This window comes from Schistocerca piceifrons, chromosome 4 (assembly GCF_021461385.2).
Source record: "Schistocerca piceifrons isolate TAMUIC-IGC-003096 chromosome 4, iqSchPice1.1, whole genome shotgun sequence".
In the NCBI taxonomy this organism is placed as follows: domain Eukaryota; kingdom Metazoa; phylum Arthropoda; class Insecta; order Orthoptera; family Acrididae; genus Schistocerca; species Schistocerca piceifrons.
The window spans coordinates 215,744,791-215,763,949 of record NC_060141.1 but is presented as its reverse complement, the minus strand read 5'-3'; positions in this window follow the sequence as shown (position 1 = coordinate 215,763,949).

The following is a 19,159-nucleotide window of genomic DNA, read 5'->3' as shown; positions in this document are numbered from 1 at the left end:
AATATTTAAGTGAGGTAGATAATTAGAATAGTTATGATTTTTCAGAAAAGTTATAATCAGCATCTAGTTTGGGTGCAGTGGCTCTTATGTGATTAGCCCTACTTTTACTTCGACCTAATGATTCTCCTTTGATCACCGGGTTTGCTTATTTTGGAGTCTGCTACTTCATGATTTGGTGATTTACTTATGTTTGTATTTTGTGACTTGTTGGCTTTCTTGCTTTAACAGTAACTTGTTTACAAAAGGGAGGGTACTAATGGGCACCATCTGTCCATCATTAGTTTAAACTCTTAGAGTATTATCGTATTTCAGCTGGTTTTATATCGTGTTTCCTGAGATCTAGATTGAGGACCAGCCCGGCATCTAGCTAAACGACACAGGAAACCGGTCTCCGACTGGCCCACTGGCTATAGTGACAGACTGGTGTGTCGTGAATATGTGTCAGGTGTGTCGGGGGATTTTCAGCGTCTTCTAATCTCCCGCAAATGAAATATCTACAACATAGGAGAATTGCAGCCTAATATTTTCTTGGAGTTGTCCAATTAGCAAGAAATTGTCCGTTCTTATGCATGATTATAAGCATTGAAACAAGTATGGTATCATAATAATTACTTTGTTTTGCATTCAACTCTAAAACGGCCGGCCGATGTGGCCGAGTGGTTCTAGGCGATTCAGTCTGGAACCGCGCGACCGCTACGGTCGCAGGTTCGAATCCTGAGTTGGGCATGGACGTGTGTGATGTCTTTAGGTTGGTTAGGTTTAAGTAGTTCTAAGTTCTAAGGGACTGATGACCTCAGATGTTAAGTCCCATAGTGCTCAGAGCCATTTGAACCATTTTGAACTCTAAAACGAACGATTCTTCATCCCACGAATAATCATAGTAAAAAATGTCCTATTTCTTGGGGCGAACGGCGTCATTTCATTCTTTGGCGGGCGCCCGCCGTTAGCTTTGACTGTTTTCGGCACTGCCGACTGCGTCAGTAAAAGATTTATTGTATATACTTTATGTCCTTGCTTTTTTGCGTCTAGGAATAAAATCGATGTAGCGGTGTCGAGAAAGTCTGAAAAGTACTTAGGCGTGCTGCAGCATCCCAAAAGCGAGCTCTGCTTGAGAATGGGCGATAGGCTCCGTTAGAAGGGAACTAGCCGGTTGGCCTATGTGAGAAGAATCTTGACTTGGCTATAATGTTAAATCCCTTGTTACGAGAGGTATACACTGGAAGGTGACTTGAAATTGATGTCAGGTGGAAGTGGTTTGTAACTGCTAAATTTATTCAAAAAAAAGTTTCTTTTGCTCTATTTATATTGGAGGAGTCGTATGCACGAAAATACCAAGTCTTGCTTGTTATTATACAGACGATGCCTGGCTTGCACAGTTCCATTTGCTACAAACTGACGTTCTTTCTACGACCTGCACCCACGACACAACAACCAGAGTTCTTCAGCTTTTCGCCTAAGGTACCATCAGATACACTGATGCTAATGCATCAACTTCTGCCTATCCTTGTACGGTTATTGATACTCCTGTTTTGCTCTGCCCGGCTCTTTTTATCTGTATAGTCCGCATGCATCTCATTCAAAGCGTCCCCTTATCCTACTCTCTGCTCTTTACCCTGCTTCCTAACATGCTCTGCTACGCTGTTCTGGAGCGTCATACTCCCCGAGTTTTGTTCGGAGTTTTTCCATCGATTCGGATTTTTCTCTCGTTGCCTGAAGACGCACCGCCGTTTCATTGGCTCTAATTAAGCGTTACCTTCCGTATGTTCTTCAGTGGCTCGGTGGGACAGAGAGACTCCTCTCCTTATACGATCACACACTGCGTCCTAGACCAGCGTCCCAAGCCTGTCATTGGTTCCTCATGTATAGGTGTCCTTCCCAAAGTCCCTGTCCCTCTCTCTCCACTCTCTCTGTCTAGTCATACGTGCTGTGTGCCGAGTTCACTTGAAACTGTGCCGTTAACGGTGCTTAGTAACACCCCTGTTTATAGCTTATAGCGTTATCGCTCGATTGACTGGCACCGGCATCCTGTTTCTTTTAAAAACAGTCAGATTCAGTTTAGATTAATTGGTATCACATACTTTGGAAAGTAGGGTGGCCAAGGCTGTTCCAGATCAGAGTACATGGGTGATACTGTAATCGGAATTTGGAAGTACTTGCTTTCGCAATGCGAGCGACACGTTGTGTCACGCACAGTTTTCAGTTACTCTGTAGAAGGAACATTTCTTGGTCTTACCTGCACTGTTCCAGAAGATTGTGCCATAGCGCAGTATTGAATAAAAGCAATCTAGCATTCCAGTCTGCAGTCCAACGAGATGAGAGAGATTTTTATGCGCAAAACAAACAGCACTGAGACTCTTGGTAAGTTATCATTTCTGGAAGGAAGTTCGTAGGCGATACAGCCACAAACCGTACCTCGTCTCCGCCCTCGGGCAGCGCCGAGCTCTTCTGGAATCTGATCACGAGTTCCAAGCCGGTCAGCTGCTGTCCACTGCAATATGTGGCCCTCCCTGTGCGAACCCACCGTCTCCAATACGGCAGCTGGCCGTCTCCGCCGTTATGTCACTTCTCATACTGCGGAGATGATGCATCTCGTCGGTATGTAGAAAGTTCTTCTCGTTACAGGCGTGCAAATAATTCCAGAGTTACGTCTCACTTGTGTTGGGGAGTGGAGGTGGGGGGGTGGGGGGGAGGAGGGAAGCCCGAATGGCATAAGGGTGGCGAATGAAAGTCACGAACGATAGAGGAATCATTTTGTCCAGTATATCTGTGAAGTCTCCAGTTCAGTTGATTTGTTCCCTTTCTCATCCTCTATACATCCTTCTTTGTATTATATGTCATTTATTTTATGATTATTTTGTTTTCGACATAAGCGATGTACTTTTTAACATTACCTTCGTATCAACACCACTTTCTCTCCCCACTTCCTTTTTTTCCCTTTTTATCCTTTTCATCTTCACATTCTGATCATTGTTTCCTTCCTCTTGCTAGCGTCAAGACTTATTTTAATCTCCGTTATACACGTTATCATTTTCCTCTTCTTTCTCTCTTTTTTTTTTTTTTTTTTTTTTTTGATGGATCAGGACGTTTTAAGATATGCCTGTTTGGTTTCACATTTCGTGTCCTCAGTTAGCTCACAGATTTTTTCCCCCAGAGGTTTTGAGTGTAAAGCTTGCTTTGGGATCGCAGAACTTTTTCCTTCCTCCGCTGTGTACTGCTTTTGTGTTGTTGATTTCGCATCTGACTCTTCACATATGTGTTTTCACATTTCCTATGTGCATTCCAACATCATACTTTGAACAACATAGTGAAGATTAACATTACTTTATACATATTTATGTGCATCTCTTTTCCTATTTTCTGTTTGAAGATTCCTGCAGCTGAACCATATAATTTGAAAAGATTTTCTATAATTTTCATATCCTTTTCTTTTTCGTAGGATATGTTGCAGCCGAGAAACTGGAATGAAACATTCAGTGTTTCACCATCGATACAAATGTTGTATCTCACTCGTTACTTACCTAGGAAAAACATTACCTTACCTTTAGTTGCTGAAATCCTTAAATTACATGCAGAGCTCAAGAGGCGTAGGTTATATAATATCCTCAGCCCAGTGACTCATATATTTACTGCCTTTTTTGTATACAAATTGTAGATAACACTGCTCTCCCTACATTTTATGCCTGATATCTTCAAATTTTGGAAAGTTTATCTATTTGTATCTTTGTTAATGAAGACATTACGAGAGTATATGATGAGACTTAGCGAGGGAGTGTAAGACAAACGCTGAAAAATCTTAAGTGAAAGGTTCTTGGAGATAGACGCCATACATTTTGTATGAATCTTTTTAGAGAACTCCAATTACCAAGTTTCAGGAAGAGAATCCTGAGTACTCTTGAGCCCCTGAATGCACTGCTCGTCATTAAAATAGTAGTTCCATGAAGGCGTTGTGGAACAAACGACAAATTGGCTTTGATATGCATATGTAAACTGTTAGCATTTTGCGCAACGCACGAAAGAAAGAAAGAAAACGGATGGTGTGGATTGAGAATGGTTACGCATCTGATACCTCACCCAAAAATAGGATTTCAGTGCTCTTGGGTTCTGGCGTAAGTTTTTTGTAGTTTATCTACATATGAAATACTGAATATTCTTTTTTCAAAAACCTTCTCCTCGTGTAACTGACTGCTGTTTGGCCCTGTGTTTCGCATGTGAATAGTGTCGCTGAAACAAAACTTAAATCTTAATGAAATGCTGAATCTGAAATAGTGAAAATTAATGTAATTAAATGTCGAAAGAAACTAATTAAGGCCTCAGTGTAAACTATTTCACTGACATTCGACACTGAAGTACATTGTGAAAGTTACATAGCATGAATTGCAATGTGTGACTCTAAATATCCACGAAATAAAATACTGTTCAACACGGAAGAAAATAGCTGTTTAATACCACCTCCGCCGGCTGGAGTGGCCGAGCGGTTCTAGGCGCTTCAGTCTGGAACCGCGCGACCTCTACGGTCGCAGGTTCGAATCCTGACACGGGCATGGATGTGTGTGATGTCCTTAAATTAGTTAGGTTTAAGTAGTTCTAAGTTCTAGGGGACTGATGACCTCAAATGTTAAGTCCCATAGTGCTCAGTGCCATTTGAACAATACTTCCTTCACTCTTTAATGTAAATTAATCTGGTTACTTACCAAAACACCTGAAAATTCTGATTACGTACTGTTTGCTTACAGTAATGACAAGTGAGACCTCCCTCGAAAGAAAAGTATCTTACCTTTTGTTCTGCACGATTTCTTTCTTTTTTTTTCACTGGCGTACTATCGTTGTCAAAAGCAAATTGAAGTCAGTAACTGCAGAGCTAAAGAAAAATAACCCATTCTAAATTTTCTTTGCTTATCAGAAACAGTCTGTACTGCATATGGCGTAAAGTGCAATGAACACAGGACAAAATATTTTAAACATTACAAAGAATTACTAACTTTAAAAAAGAGCGATCCTTCGAAATCCGAAGTCTGATTAGTGTCAAATAAGACTGTGCAAAGTAAGACGACTAACACTTATAAAATTCTGTCTACAAATATTATGGACATAACCAATACTGTGATATGTCACAAAATGAAAAGAAACAGATAAAATTAACACAAATTATGAATACTATTAGTTATCTAAGGGACAAAGATTTCCTTCAATTGGTAGTTCTGACAAACAGACATTTCACTGTTGCGCTTGCATGGATTACTTTAAGATATTCCTCTAAAAATCTCCTCCATCAACACAATCAACAAAATAGCATTATAAACAAGTTTTCATTTCGATAATAAAGGATTACAGGTAATTTCTCCCAGATTCAGAAATATCGGATGTCCTTCTCAACTGCTCGCTACTACACTTCTAATAAGATACCCCAGTGCTAAAAACTCAGCTTTCCAGGTGAGTACCTCTTCTTCATAGGCATCACGATGGATGTAGCTATGTGTGGAGGATCTGAGGAGGTCAAATATTGTGATACTATATTCGTCATTGTAAATCTGACGTGATGTATTGGGTGCCTTTGGGTAGAGCATATAATCACTTCCGGTTCGCAAAGCCCGAGGTTCGGACAGAAGCTGTTACATTTCTGACGCCTTAAGGTGGATGGCTGTGCCCTGTCTTCTATGTTTCTGTGACACCTGTCATCAGTATAACGCATGTTTGTCCTGACCTGCCTGGATACAGAGGCTGTTCGACTGTCACCCCGGCCAGCACGCTCCACAGATCTCACGGTCATGGTTGCTGAGAGACTGGCAGGCCACCACTCGTCAGCCTGCTACATCTGACCAAATCTGTCATAAAGTTGAAGCAGCATACAAAAACATTTCCGTATCTGTCATCGAAGTTCATTTTGAGTCGGAACACAGCAGTGTTACAGTCATTGTTCCCGCTAGGAATGGCAGATTTGTGTGTTGCATTCCGTAAGCTATGTTCCTGAAGCAGTTTACAAAATTTAATATGTGTTCTTCCTCTTATGTTGTATAGGAAAGAAAAAGCAAAATTTAGTTATTTGCTATTTTTCTTGGAGTTATAATTTAAAGTGGTCGGCAGTGTATCATTCACGAAGAAACCGCACTGATTAAATTAAAGCAATTTATAGTTCCCAGAGAGGAGCAGAGCAGTCAGTCGTCCACGCTTCATTGTTCAATGGAATAGTAAACAACTTTAACATGTTGCTCATGAAAAGTACAGTCTCACTCCCCAATTTAAAGCGATTTTTAGATTATAGGTGTACTTTTGTACAGAAAGGAAGGAATCAAAATTAGTGTTTACGGTACCGTCGGCAACGTGATCATTAGAGCCGGAGAAGCAGCTCGGATTACGGAACGGTGGGGAAGGAGATCGGCCGTGTCTTTTCAAAGGCACTATACAGGCATTTCTGTTAAGTGATTAAAGGAGCTCGTGGAAAACCTAAATTTGGATGCCCGGACGCCGATCTGAACTATCGTCGTCCCGAATGCGAGTGAAGTGTACAAACAACTACGCGACTTCGCTCGGTACGTTAATGTGAGTTATTCCTGTTAGCCAACGCACCACTTCTTTCACAATAAAAAGTGGCATAAGCGATTATGCAGTTAGCAAAAGTTAATTAGATGAAAATTAACAAGCTGCTACACGAGATGAGAAGCGAAGTGAAAACCTCACTACTCCGCCGCACTTCTTGCCGCTGGGGAAACCCTCTTCGCTTGGACACGTCCGTTGGGCCTCAATTGCTCTGCGACGGCCGGCGGGAAAGGCAGTTTGGACGCGCCGTGTGGGAAAGTCTTCCAGCAGCAGCAGCATCAGCCGCGGCGGGCGGAGGATCGAGTTTTAATCCGGCCATTGTGCGCCGACCTGGAGCGCCGTTAATTAAACCAGACTGCGGCCGGCGCGCCGACGAAGCCGCCGACACGCAGCAACGCGACGGAGATATATCGCAGCGGCGGGCCGGTGCGAGCGGCAGTGACGGATGTGCCTCGCTAAATAGCCGCCTGAAGAGGGGCCGCCCGGCCGAAACGCCGACCGCCTAATACCCGCGGTTATCTTTTCATAGAGACTCACTTCAATGTCCTCAGTGACACCGGATTTACTTGCTCAGTAAAGTTCCAACTCCAGATTACGTCGACACAAGAGGTCGACCATTGTGTCAAACCACGCTTGTGGCAGCATCTACTACAACTGCATACCTATTTCGCTAGCCACCATATGGTGTATGGCGAACAGTACTTTGCGTAACAGTGTCACTCCCCCCCTTCCTGCTTTAGCCGTGACTGATCTGCGAGAAGAACAGTCGTCCGTAAGCATCCGCGTGAGCTTCAACCTCTCTTATTCTGATAGCTGATGTAAATTTTCCCGGGAGATCTCGAGGACTGTCTGGTTGCCAGTATTTTGTTTCTCCCTAAATTATATAAATAGTTCTCACACCAGACATATTGACACAGAGCTCAATCACACCATCCGCCTTATAACTGGTACAATCAGACCTACACGTACTTTCTGGCAACGCATACTTAGACACATATGACCTCCATCTTTGTGGCGTCAAGTGCGCTTGCACGAGAGTACAAAATAGCTACTGAATAATTCTCACTTACCTACTCACGCCGACATAGCAGCCACCAGTAAAGGAAGTCTTCGTGCACGTCGCCCATCGCAGGAAACTGTAAGGACGTTAGTTGGCAACAGCTTTAATACTAAAGACGGCTGCAGACAAAAATGGCAGATTAATGCTACGACGGAACAGCTTACGTAAGACGTCTTGCACATCGAATAAGCCACCCGGTTTTGAGCTGACACGCACGATCTTATCTATTCTCAACCCAATAAGAACCACCATTGGCAGGTGTGCCGATTCTCTGTGCAAATGGAAGTAAATAACTTCTGCAAGTTTTGATTGGTGCTGCAAAGCAGTGTGTTCACCACGTAGTTCAACAATGTCCTCTGAGAGCTTTCCCTGACGACGCAGCACAGTTCCTGTTGATGATAGAGGGATCAGTAGGTTACTAGTTTGTAATCTGAAATACAGTAATTGTGCAATAAATAGTAATTTTCAGTAATGAAACCATGCACTAAATAAGTAAATCTGTACTTTTTTTTGCCGATATACGTCAGAAGGGGAAATGTATTGCTTGAGTCATCTAGAAACATACGATCTCAGAACACTAAACAACACTGTGATTCAGAACAGCTCTCTTATATCGTCTCTATGTGATCGTGTCCCACCTTTTGTTTTCTGTTTTCTCCTCACTTTGTGTTGTTCCTGCTTTTGTATTTTGTGAGCTTGTTTGAATAGGACTCCGTGTTTTTGTTAGTGGCAACTTGGTATTTGCTCTTTTCTGTTTCTCGATTTTATTGCACAGCTTTGTTTCTAAGGTTTTTTTTTGGCATCCATTATCGACAGTGACATGCAACCACAAATACACGCAGAAAATATCCAATACTTTCGAAAAACAAGGCATAAAAATAGCCCACTAAACCAACAACTCAATTCAAAAATACTTCCAAAAGAGAATAGCAAAAACTGATCTGTATCATAAATCATCAACATACCAACTGAAATGCAACACATATGATGAAAGATACGTAGATCAAACCAGGAGGACCAGATACAAAGAACATGTAAGAGTATGGAAGTATAAGACAAATCACTGAACTTTTGAAGAACGCTTACATCAACGCCAACACAAAATTACCTCTTGAGACACAGACGTGGAAATCATAAGGATAAACAACAACAAAAACTTCCCTCATCTTACAAGAAAATTGCCACATTTAGAAAACCATAACAAAGAAGAAACAACTCATAAATGATCAGACTAACGTGAAAAACCACCGACTCTAAACTGACTGATTACATAATATAGTATTAAATATGCACATGTAACCACGGGCTACACTTACCGCTACCATCTCCTCGCAGTTTCTTTCCTATAATCACCATTCACCCATCCCTCACAAAGAAAAAGAAATCGAACCACAACTTGCAATCACTCCCCCCCCCCCCCCAAATAAAAAAAAAAATAATCCCCTCTCACGTCTCTATCGAGAATAGAAGCCATTTCCACTAATTTACACTAATTCACACACACACACACACACACACACACACACACACACACACACACACAAAGAAAAGAAAATCGTACTAGAGGGACTGGAAAGTAATTTCCGTTTTGCGCATGTCGATAGACGTTTATCATTTATCAACTTATTATGTGCTTCAAAGTCGTGACAAAGACATTTTGATGTTGTTGTAACTTGTTAACTCATAAATAATGGATATTTTTTGTTTTTTGCCAGCCAAATATCAGAAGAGATACATGTGAGTTTCGCAAAGGTAGTAACGCAACAGTTGCTACTAGGAAGATTTGTGATATCTTGGATATTCGGGAATCCAGCCGGATGTTCGCGAGGCACGCTGTTGAAATAGAACGACGCGAACATCCGGCTGGATTCCCGAATATCCAAGATGTCAACAGATGGCCGGGAAAGCATGAAGAATTACACAAGATTTGTGATATTCATCCAAATGCGTTAGACGTTTGTAAATGCCAAAGATGGGTTTCTAAGTTCAGGTCAGGTAATTTGGATCATTCCGGCTTGTAACGATTAGGAAGACCATCAGCTTCAGACAATGACGTCTTAAGGACGGAAGTAAGGCATATCTTTGTCATACAATGAAGCAACTGTCCAACACCCTTAAAGAAACTTGGTCGGCCACCCAACAACATTATGAAAAGATTGCCAAAGACGAACAAAGATAATCGATCCATTAAATATAAAAACTTGTTGAAAATTTATCTGTTTGAATATAAATTAAGAAAACGACATTACTTTTCGGTGCCCCTCGCACGCAGTATGTTCCCCGTATTTTTTCATACTTATCTTCAGTCAGATGCCTAGATGGTACTTTAGAAGTTCCTGAATCTGCGCTGGTCCACCTTCTAGAATGCCCTCGTAGTCATCGAGTCGCTAAATCCTTATCTTGCTTATTTCTTTACAACACAGAGGGCGAGACTCAACGTTCGAAGAGAGGTCTTCATTTAAGCGACACGGCCGTGAACTTCACTAGGTAAAGTTACGGAGGACAAACTGCACCTGCACCACAATGGCTGTTTTCTTTTCGCAAATACTTCACAAATAGACTGCATGAACCATCTAAAAAACGATGAAATATTATATGCCGCTGTCAGAGATAATTTATTTACGTAAAGATAACAGCCACAATTGTGTAGGTATAATTTCATCCCTTAAAATATGTTGTTAAATAAAAAAAGAGGAGGGGCTACATGCAAATAGAATACACTTCTGTGCCCCATTTATCTCCCTCACACAATAACTCTCTCTCTCTCTCTCTCTCTCACTGTCACTCTACTCTCTGTGTCTACCATTCAGCCCCCGCCCCCCCTTCCTCCACGTACATGTGCGCCTAGTCCGACACGTGCGAAGCAGAGAACGAATACTTTTATTTTCGACTGCTGGCCGTGGTCGAGGCAATGGGCAAGTGGAAATCGACGGCGAGGCAGCCATAATCTCGCCGTTCGGCGAGAATCACAGTGCATCACAAAAAAGATCACATTCACAGCTGTTTTGTGGGCATGCATCTGCAATGCAACATAATGAGACAGAAACAAAGATGATGGAAAGGTTCAGCGTGTCTTTACCCCTGCACCTAGCTGTTAGATGGCTTAGTTACGTGATTTTCTCCCCGTAAATATGCACCCAGGCACAGAACTTAAGTATTATATCCCTTCGAATACTGGTTAGATATTTAAATTTTGCAAGACACAGTATATAAAATATTTCTCTTTCTTCCGAGAGGTAACACATTCGATACCACTCGGAATAATCTGTGAAATTAACAAAAAGAGAAGAAAACGCAATAGACCTACAAGCAGCCGGCCGAAGTGGCCGTGCGGTTAAAGGCGCTGCAGTCTGGAACCGCAAGACCGCTACGGTCGCAGGTTCGAATCCTGCCTCGGGCATGGATGTTTGTGATGTCCTTAGGTTAGTTAGGTTTAACAAGTTCTAAGTTCTAGGGGACTAATGACCTCAGCAGTTGAGTCCCATAGTGCTCAGAGCCAGACCTACAAGCTCTATTCGGTCGATTGAAATTTGAGAGTGCGTTATACAATGTTGAGTTTCAATTTTTAGTTTTCTTTTTGAATACGTGTATCACCAATACCACGCCTTATTTTTCGCGTGACTTCGAAGCTCGTTGATCGTCATATAATTTATACGAAAGATGTGGATTTGGGTCTCGCTTGGCTTAACGATTTGTCTGAATCATCAATTCTTGATCCTTTGCAAAACGTCTGAAACTATTTGATCACTTCCTATTTTACATTAAACGCTAAGGACAGTGTCATCAGCAGTTTCAAGCAAAACTAAAATGTACGTCCATAACATGTTCTGAGATTAGTCCATCTCTTTATGTAGAAAGCGAAATTTAAAGTTGGTGAAAACTAAGGCTTCACAAAAAGGAGTGATCACGCAAGGAGCTACCAACAGTAACACCATTATTTACAACAGTTTCCATGCCACAGGTATACGGAAATATTACTGAGACAAACTGAAATGATAGTGGACGAATGACTATTCCTTGTACGTAAACATGTGAATAAGATGAGAAAGACTGCAGCGTAGAGTGTTACAGGAATTAATCTGAGTCAATGTCACACGTGTAGACATTTCTCATACATTTTCATATGCACGGTCCAGTCACATTAATACGATCACAGCCTATGTTCGAAGTCAACCTGCAACAACCACCCACAGGTGGCAGCACTAGCAGTTGAGAGTATATAAGGAGTGTAGGGGGTACGCGGGAAACGTCTATGTCAATGACATGCCTGTTATCTGTGCCGGCCGCGGTGGTCTCGTGATTCTAGGCGCGCAGTCCGGAACCGCGCGACTGCTACAGTCGCAGGTTCGAATCCTGCCTCGGGCGTGGATGTGTGAGATGTCCTTAGGTTAGTTAGGTTTAAGTAGTTCTAAGTTCTAGGGGACTGATGACCATAGTGCTCAGAGCCATTTGAACCATTTTGAACCTGTCATCTGTCACTGCCATCTGGCTCAATACGCCGATGACACGGCGCTTTATACGACCGGCCGCAATACTGATCAACTCATTGCTCGCCTCCAAAGGCAAGTGGACATAACGGTCACCTGGTGTTGGTCCAATAAGATGGCCCTCAATGCCGCCAAAACTACGGCAGTGTATTTCACTAAATGGCACCCTATACTCAGGCACGACATCTCAATCAGGAGCGTCCAGGTCCCGTGGGCCCAAGCTACCAAGTATCTCAGGGTCTGGTAGGATAAGAAATTTTTCTTCCACCGCCACGCAGAATCCATCACCCATAAGGGTTAAAGTTGACAAAGGCCTTGAACCCGCTCTTCTCCAGTCGAGAGCTGAATTTAGATACCAAGCTCCGGCTGTATCACTACGTTGCCCTACCCTCACTAACATATGGTTCCTCTGCGTGAGCCACGATTAGTAAGTCCCGGATGCTGAGGCTCCAGCGCCTACAGCATAAAGTTCTCAGCTGGAGTCTTCACGCCCCTCCGCCCACCAGGATTGCCACTCCACGTGAGGAGACAAATACGGCCCTTCTCAAGACACCATTCGCCGTAAGGCTAGCAAACTATACCATAGAGTGGACGCCCTCCGTGAGACGGTCGCTGGACTACAAATCATCGGCACCACAGTTCCACGGCGCTGCCACCGACACCCCGTTCCGCTCACCATCCTGGAGCACTCGGATTCGGCCTATGACTAACGATAGGCCCAATACGACCACGTTTACCTGACTATTTCATACAGTCACTAACAGTGGCCTGTCCTTGTCCAAAAGAGTTGGCGCATTACTGCACCCCTTTTCTGTACTTCCACCGTCGGAGGGTGGCACGGAACTTAAAGATCCACCGCCACACCTTCCAAGTGCTATACTGGGGTGTTATTCAGCCGTTGCTTTAGGTCTTGCCCACCGAGACGGTTGGACCGGATCTGAGCCGGTGACGCTGTGTAATAGTACACTGCCACAAAAAGAAAAGGCGCAGTCGTTGTCATAACGCGGAAACGGAGCGATTTGTCGTGTCCTGACATAGGTGGGAGAGGGAAAAAAGGGGTTGCTGTTCAGTCTGCGCTCCGGAGCGGTACAGAGCAGAAGGCAGAAGAACAATTCACAGTGAAGGCATTTAATTGTTTTCTTCTATCTGAGCCAACACTAGTACAGGCATTTACTAGAAATGCAGGTGGTGAGACTCGGTAGGGAACTCGTTGTGGAGACACTCGGACAAACAGGGTTTTGAAGTAGTTGTTTATTCCAGACGGGACTAACTAATACAGAGGAGGCTAGTTCTAGGGTTAGAAAAAGCACGAATAGCACTCTTACAACGGAAGCCAGTGCAGAAGTCCTAGGAGTGGATGCTAACCACAGTAGCAAACACTAGCAGTATCTTAAGGCAACAACTTAGTTGCAAAACAAAACATAATGAATGTGACACTGTTCACTGAGGCACTCTAAGGGAGAGAGAGAGCAGACTTACGCAGAGCTGGACCGAGGCTGGAGTCGACGGACGCGGATTCAGAGCCCAGATCGCCTGACTGAGAACTTTGCCAAAATGCGGAATCTAGGGGTTTTAAAGAGTCGCGTGGGGGCATTGTTTGTCCCACTTAAAGCCATCCAGCCAGTCCCGTAATTCTCTTGCAGGTGCCTGCCAATCAGGGTTTAGTTATGTCCCTTCTACTGCTCCTAAGGCAGTTGCATTAACTAAGTCCGTATTTGGTATCAACATTGTTCAGCTGAAAGCTAAACGTAACTGCTCTGCCAAATAAGGCTTGCAACATTATTACTATACGTCATTTAGCCCCGCCCCTCGGGCTCCCCTGAGTAGGGATTGCTGGGTCAACAGTTTTTGTCGTTTTCGCTCTTTTTCTAACCCTTGTGAGTCTACTGACGTTGCTGTTCTCAGGGCTGGTATCAAGTTGGCTTTATACACTTGTACGTGCCCGTTGGTTACAAAGTTCTACGGTGACTACCTACTACAGCGTCTAGACGATATATGAAGTTACACGTTAATTCCTTGAGGAGTAACTAACGCCCTGGGACCGCGCCTGGGGGCGTCTGCATCTTCGCAAGGCTCTCCCCTTACTGTTTACTTCATGTAACAATATCTCTCCTAGTTTCATCTGCCCTCAGCACCGTCTCTGCTTTCGCGCCTTGGAACGCCTGGTTTGTAAACTGTTCGCGTGCCACCGTCGTTAAAGCATACCTTGCACGGCAAAACGGCGCTATCCGAAACCGCTGCCCAGGCAACTGTGGTGCACCCCAGGCCGTAGATTACAGGGGTGAACGACGGCTACGAAGATACGTTCGAAAGAATAGTTGTGCAATTGTTGAAAGCAAACAACTCGCAACAATCGCTTGAAGGATCCAGGCCGGAGGTGGGAGCGTCGTGGTCTGTAGAATGTTTTAGTGGCATTCCCTGGGTGCTCTAGGCACAGCGGATCAACACAAGTGTGCACCTATCACTGGAGACCATGTCCACCATTACACGTAGTTTGTTTTTCCTCGCCACTACGGCGTCTAGCTGCAGGGAAACGTTGCGGAACCTCACTGACTCTCTTCCTGCACGTCTCACAGCGGTCTATGCAGCAAAGGGTGGATACTCAGGCTTTTAATGTTGCTGGACAGTTGATTATCAGATTCAAGCTAGAGAGCGAGCAGCTGTTAAAACGTATGATTTTTCAGTCGGTTTGGAAACTGCATTGCTCACGTGGTATGTGTTACTGTTAAAGTACTGTTCTACATCTACATCCATACTCCGCAAACCACCTGACGGTGTGTCGGAGAGTACTTTGAGTACCTCTACCGCTTCTCCCTTCCAGTCCAGTCTCGTATTGTGCGTGGAAAGAAAGATTTTCGGTATGCCTCTATGTGGTCTCTAATCTTTCTTATTTTATCCTCATGGTCTCTTCGCGAGATATACGTAGGAGGGAGCAACATACTGCTTGACTCCTCGGTGAAGGTATGTTCTCGAAACTTCAACAAAAGCCCGTACCGAGCTAATGAGCGTCTCTCTTTCAGAGACTTCCACTGGACTTTATCTATCATCACCGTAACACTTTCGCGATTACTAAATGATCCTGTAACGAAGCGCGCTGCTCTCCGTTGGATCTTCTCTACCTCTTGACCCTATCTGGTACGGGTCCCACACCGGTGAGCAGTATTCAAGCAGTGGGCGAACAAGTGTACTGTAACCTACCTCCTTTATTTTCGGATTGCATTTCCTTAGGATTCTTCCAATGAATCTCAGTCTGGCATCTGCTTCACCGACGATTAATTTTATATGGTCATTCCATTTTAAATCACTCCTAGTGCCTACTCCCAGATAATTTATGGAATTAACCGCTTCCAGTTGCTGACCTGCTATATTGCAGCTAAATGATAACGGACCTTTCTTTCTACGTATTCGCAGCGCATGTCACTTGTCTACATTGAGATTCAGTTGCCATTCCCTGCACCATGCGTCAATTCGTTGGAGAACCTCCTTCATTTCAGTACAATTTTCCGTTGTTACAACCTCTCGATATACTACAGCATCATCCGCAAAAAGCCTCAGTGAACTTCCGATGTTATCCACAAGGTCATTTATATATATTGTGAATAGCGACGGTCCTACGACACTCCCCTGCGGCACGCCTGAAATCACTCTTACTTCGGAAGAATGACATGCTGCATTATATTATATAGAAACTCTTCAATCCAATCACAAAATTGATCTGGTAGTCCATATGATCTTACTTTGTTCATTAAACGACGGGGGGTAACTGTACCAAACGCCTTGCGGAAGTCAAGAAACACGGAATCTACCTGGGAACCCGTGTCTATTGCCCTCTCAGTCTCGTGGACGAATAGTGAGAGCTGGGTTTCACACGATCGTCTTTTTCGAAACCCGTGCTGATACCTCTAGTCTCCAGAAAAGTCATTATACTAGAACATAATACATAATACTGTTCTTACCACAACAAGGAGTTGCCCGTACCACTGCGAGTAATCGTTGCCCTGATACGGTAACTTTTTATTGTGTTGCCTCTTTGACGAGCTCAGCTGTTTCAGAGCGTCAGCTGTCGATCTATTAATACAATTAACCTAGCTGATCCAACTTCTCGGTCGACATCGTCACGCAAAGATGACCGCCGTCACGCTAAGCTTGACGAGTCGAGAAAACCGGAAACACTGCCGCCTCTGGAACGAAATTATTTTTAAAAGTGACTGAGACACAGGCAGAGTGGCCAAAAGTCGCGGGAAGACACTGGATACGATTTTGGTCGTCGACTGTTGAAGTCAGTGCGATGCATTTATCTCCATGCACTTCCGGTAGAAATGCGTTCTTTATGCACCACATTCAAACCGGAGGCGACGTAACTCAGTGAATTTCTTGTAGTTCTCGCTATACATTGTTTTCATTATCTTTAAAATGTAGGAGCTACACTTCTGAGCGGCCAAATATAGTACTTAGTCTTGCTTACATAATAAAAAACTGACTATGTAAGTGGATATGTCCGTCCTATGACTTCAGCCATCATGATGTTTCAGACACCCCCTCTTTTCTGTGACGTCATCATTACTTACTCCCATTTCTAGTAAGTTGACGAATCAAAGAGCCGAGCGGGGTAGCCGCGCGGTCTAGGGCGTCTCATCACAGTTCGCGCGGGTCCTCCCGTTGGAGGTTCGACTCCTCCCTCGGGCATGGATGTGTGTGTGTGTTATCCTTAGCGTAAGTTACTTTAAGTTAGATTAAGTAGTGCGTAAGCCTAGGGACCGACGACCTCAGCAGTTTTATCCCATAGTCGTTACCACAAATTTCCAATCAAAGAGCTTCTAAGTCAACACACCCGTAATTAGGTCTTCTTGTCAGGGCGCAGTATTCCACCGGATTTTCAAATTAAACATGCTAATCACTATGTAGGTGCCATCTTGGTCATATTCATAAGTATGCAAACGACCTTTATTACTTATTAAAAATGCGAAAAAATCTTTATGTCGAATACTGTAATTAAATTCTGCTTCGTTAGCAAATTTCGTCATATACGCGTGCACACAGCATCAAAATACATACATGATGTAACTTGCAAAATTTCCATATCCCTATTGTCTATCAAAATATGTAACAGACATTAACGTTTCACCTACTAAAAAGTGCAGTTGTAGTGTAACTCCTACTCGACACCTAAAACATGATTGTATACTCTCACGTTACCTACCCAAATGCTTTTTCCACAACTAAATTGCTCTTCAACAATACTAAACACATGTGCTCTGTTAAAGTAACACGCTACGCAGACATTTGGCACTTCATCATAAACCTAAATGAAGCTATACAGAAAAACAAACCTAACCAAACATCATTTTAGTGGGGAAAAGATAATGCACCAAGATAATGTAAATGACGTTATTGACTAGCTAAAATAACATATTTATTATTTTTTATCTTTAATACATCTGTGGTAGAATGTTTATTCACTGATGTTACATTTTCTGACACTTTGGTACAACAGACCCTACTAAAATGACGCATTCTGATGTGATGTTTGATATATTGTATCATGTAATCAGCACATTTTTGTAATACGCAGGTATAACTTCGTAATGCATCAAACACAAAATGTAGACACAGCACAGGTTAAACACCATTATGGGAAACGATCCCATACAGGGAGTAAATTTCAGTCTCTGAAAAATAACATTTTTGCACCAAAACAAAATTATTTATCGAAATATGTAAAGGTATCCAGTACCAAACACATGAAGGTCTCCTATAATAATATACAAGTATGGCTACATCTCTCTGATTGAGAATGAAAATTCAGTGTATGCACCAAAATAATATTGTCTATGTTATTTGTCAAAATATGTAAGGATTTTGAGTGCCAAACACACATTGTGCTACTGTTGTAACTTAATGGTTCTGCAACATTTTTAAAAAATACACATGGCTTGCATATTGGCATTCATATCACGACCAACAGGCTAAACTGCAGTTAGAAATAAGCCTAGTTTAGTTGTTACATCACATTTACGAGAAACCAACAATTGTCAGTATTATTTAACGAAGTATGTAAAGATTTGTTTTTATAAAATTAAAAAACACATTCGTGGGGGAACTGTTCAACTAACCCAAAGCTTGAAGTACACTTCCCGAGGACTTACATTGGAGACTACATGACACCTTCTTGAACAAGCATACTGAACGGTGGTAATACACATTCCTGTAGGTAAAAAACGGTGGTTCCAATGCTTTCAGCTATCCACTTCTTACACAAAGTGATTACAGATCTTTGCTGCGAGTGGGCATTGATTGAAATCAATGGGAAAAGTTGAAAAACTGTAAGACATTTATATTTCTATTGTGAAACCACAATTTATGAAAGATGTTTATATTTTATTACTAGGATTAAGTAGGAATAATTAATATTTGTCATGTTGGAAATAATTGTGGTCGCAGGGAATATCTGCACCAAAGTATTGTTGATATAATTTTAAAAAGGGCGGGAGAAACCGCGTACGGATACATTTTAAGGAAAGAGCGGGAAAGACCGCGCATTGATACATTTTGTAATGGTAGCAGGGATTGTCTGCACCAGAAAGCATTGTTGGCAGGAGAGACCGCACTTCAGCGTTCGTAGGAAGTCAGTAGTAAGCGAGATGTGAAGCGAGTTGGTAGCAGGTCTGAAGCGAGAGGTTGAGAGGAGTAGTGTGCCTGCCAGCCACCAGCTATGATTTACAAGAGATCATAAACGGATGTACAGAGACATCAACTAACTATTATCATAAGAGGAACTAATATTATTGAATTATTTTCTTTACGAAACTCAAGGCTACTGAAGGTATGTTTGCGCAAAGCTAGTTGTAAGATTATTGTAAAACGTAGGTCCCATTTGAACGTTTGTAAAATCATTTCATTACCAACAGTAAATATTTGAAGCGTTTTCAGAATATAATTAATTTTTGCACAGCAATGTTGCATTACTGATTATAATCCATCTCAAAAACCATCAACATAAAACTTTGCAAAAATTTTATTGTAGTCAAGAAAAAGTGTTACTATGAATTACGTAACTTCAGTCAAATTAATTAAAGAA